This window comes from Tenrec ecaudatus, chromosome 3, assembly GCF_050624435.1.
Source record: "Tenrec ecaudatus isolate mTenEca1 chromosome 3, mTenEca1.hap1, whole genome shotgun sequence".
Classification (NCBI taxonomy): Eukaryota; Metazoa; Chordata; class Mammalia; order Afrosoricida; family Tenrecidae; genus Tenrec; species Tenrec ecaudatus.
Window position 1 is genome coordinate 31,055,344 of NC_134532.1, and position 3,347 is coordinate 31,058,690.

General features: G+C 55.7%; 1 pseudogene; it reads right to left on the minus strand.

The window, feature by feature from the left end:
• Positions 1-522: 522 nt before the first annotated feature.
• On the minus strand, positions 523-2,605 carry LOC142443202 (xylosyl- and glucuronyltransferase LARGE2 pseudogene; annotated as a pseudogene).
• Between the last annotated feature and the right edge of the window lie 742 nt (positions 2,606-3,347).

The following is a 3,347-nucleotide window of genomic DNA, read 5'->3' on the forward strand; positions in this document are numbered from 1 at the left end:
TGTTGGAATCATTGCTGTTTTGGTTTTTTTTAGCTGATCAATTTGTATTTATTTTAACATTTTACTAAATAAAGCCAAATAAAGTCTGTTGGCCTCAAGGTGTTGGGTTTGGGGCAGGGGAGGGCAGGGGGTGGGTGGCCTCCGTCCTCTTTGGCCCCCACACTGCTGCCCCTCCCGTGATTGCAGTTGCACAAGGCTTCCTGAGAAGTCCACACCCCCAAACCAAGAGAGAGGCGCATACGAGGGGTTTTTACAAACATTCATTATAAAGAAGAGCTATAGGTCGTTGGGACGGGGAACCAGCCCCAAACCGGCTGGGGCAAGGGGAGACTGGACCCCAATGGGGGAGTAGCAGCATGGGTGGACCTCAGGCCCCACCACAGATGGCCCTGCCCCAGCCCTCCCTATGAAGACCTTAAATAACTTAATAGCAATGTCCTTGGGAGGGGCAGGGGCAGCTCCCGGCATGCAGTTGTGCAGCTGAGCCAGGCAAGTGCAGGCCTAGCCCGGGGGCAAGGGGGATCACAAGACACCCCGGGGCTGCTTCAGGGCAGTGAGGTACTTGAGGGCAAAGGCCCCATAACGGGGCGGGACAGGTCCTGGTGGAATTCCTCCTTCAGGGCCCGCAAGCAGTGGCGGTAGGTGGGGTTGGAGCGGAAGCGGGAGATGCCCAGGCTGGGCGCGTGGGGCACGTGAATGGCAAACGCTTCCGGCAGGACCAGGAACTCATATTCCTGAGCGTCCAGCTCCTCCATGTGGGCCACCTTGTTCCAGCCAAAGCCCACAAAGCAAGCATTGTAGCGGGGACAGTCACGTGGCAGCACCACGTAAGGCTCGTAGTCTGCTGCCCACTGCACTGGGTACGGGGCCTGTGCCGCCCTCCAGCGGGTGTAGTCTGTGGGCGCATGACCCTGGGGCCACACGTCGCACCTGAAGGTGAAGAGAGCGCCGGCGTTCAGCAGGGCCAGCAGCTCGGCCTCGGAAGTAGCAAAGCGGAGGCGGTAGTGCAGGCTCTCGAAGGGCGGCCCCCCAGCTCCAGCTGCTCAAGGGAGGCCCTGAGGGAGTGGGCCAGCATGAAGTCTATGGAAGATGTGGGACGTGAGGGCCTGGGCCAAGGCCACGTTGCGCAGATGGTTGACCGGGTAGAGGGGCCCCTCCGGGTACACCATGTGGTAGGCCACGTCGCGCCACACCGAGCCCTACACAAAGCGCAGGAACTGCTGGGCCTCGGCGTCGGCCAGGTCAGTTGCACAGGACTTCCAGCATCTGCAACCGGTCCATGGAGAGCTGGGCCACCAGGGTGATGTCGTGGTGCCTGGGCGGTGACAGCTCAAAAGGCAGGAAGGTGAGGTGCGCGCGGGCAGCAGTGAGCCACTGCTGCTGGAACTCAAAGCAGGCTGCGTCCTCATCTAGCTGTGCCAGGGCGTGCTGCAGCTGTGCAGCCTGAGGTGGGGGCCGGCTTGGGCAGCCACAACAGTTCTCTGCGCAGCAGGTTCCTGTCGTACTCCAGGAAGGTCAAGTGGAGGTTGCGGAAGAATTCCACATGCTTGCTTTTCACCCGGAACTTCTTTGGCGAGTTCCAAGCATCACCTTCAGGCCTGACGCCTCAGAGTAGCAGTGCTCAGCCAGCGTGTGGTCAGACAGCTGCACGTCCCAGGTGCAGGGCAGCAGCAGCATCAGCCCTGGGTGATCCTTGAGGACAGCATTGAAGATGCCCTGGTGAGCCAAAGAGGTGGCCGACAGGGTGAGAAGCACTCTTCTCGCAACTGCTTCCACATCTGCTCCCAGCCAGCCTGCCAAAGCCGGTCTAGTCTCAGGAGGATGACGCCTGTGTTAAATCCAGGCCCAAGGAGGGCCAGGGCCTGTGGTTCTTCCAGAGGTTGCCCAGGTACCAGTCACTCTGATTCTCCACAAGACCAATCATCTGCTTGTCAGAAAAGTGAGCAAAAACTGCCCAGAGCTCCGCGATGTCAGAAGCGAAGGTGACGTCTGTGTCGAGGACAATGACCCGGGCCAGGTCAGAGGGCAGGGCACCGGGCAGCACTGGTTTCAAGAGTCCATAGAGGCCAGAGTAGTGGGTGTTTGGGATCCAGGAGTCCTGGGACTGGAACTCATCAACGTTGTAGAATCTAACTCAGATGGCAGGTACCATCCACGTGTGTAAGTGTCTCCAGGATATTCCTGGCCACCACGTCTGTCACCAAGTGGAGGTGCAGGGGGTTTTTCCTGTAGAAGAGTAGGGATTTGACCGGGTGACCACATCCCGGCTGGAGTTAGAGCCTGCACATACGATGGCCACCTGCAAAAGCTCGCACTTGGGCAGCAGCGACCGCAGTGGGACACAGGCCGAGCTGTTGTGGTCCCACGGCAGGGCTCCGTCTAGCACAGCAGGCCCTCGCAGTCGCCCGTAGTCCAGGTCTGGGTCAAGAAGGTAGAAGCCGAGCAGCAGCAGCAGCAGCAGCACAGCGGCCCCCAGGGCGGGGTGCACACCCCCAGGCTGCGGGCTCCAGCACGGGCCCTTGGGAGCCGGCAGGGATAGCTGGGGGCCAGCCCTAAGCAGTGGGGCCTGAAGGGGCCGCCCGTCCTGGCCTCTGCACCGCCTCATCACCCTCATCTGCTCCTGCAGCCCGACTGGCCCAGCGGTCCCTCCCGGAATCATTTCTATGGCAGTGAGTTTGTATCTTTTGTTTTTGGTCTCTTGGAAGAAGTACAGGACAAATGCTATTAAAAAGCAATGATAATGACGTATCATCCTCAATACATAGGACATGTTATGAATGGGATCCTTTGAAGAAAGAGACACAATTGTTTGTTTGTTTTTTTTTAAAGTTCAAGAAAAATAAACCACCTTCAGTGGCTGTGTTTTCAATAATAGCACAATAATTGTGTTAATATGTAAGGCAAGGTAAAGAAACTGCAAGCCTAGGAAGGATTTTATCTGTTGTACAAAGGGACATTACCAGTGAGGAATGTTTCTGCAGGGCTTTTTATCAACATAAATAAATATGAGGAATAGGAATTCCGGCTTATTGACCAACTGAACACATTTCAATCAGACTCATTCTTTTGATGAAGCCATGAGAGGATACGTCCAACAGTGTAAGAGCCAAATCTGCCATCATTAAAAATCTAAAGAAAATATTTCACTGCCTGATGGAATAAAGGAAACTGTAGTGAAGAAGCAATGGTGACTCTGAACGAGCTAAGAATTCATGTCCTCTGGTAGACCTTTATATCTGGACTCTACTCAGGAAGTTTATTGCACATTTCAAAAAACCAAGGCCCAGTCTGGTATGCTGATACCTTATATAACAAGCCTCAAGGCACTTAAGGAAGACCAGTTATCC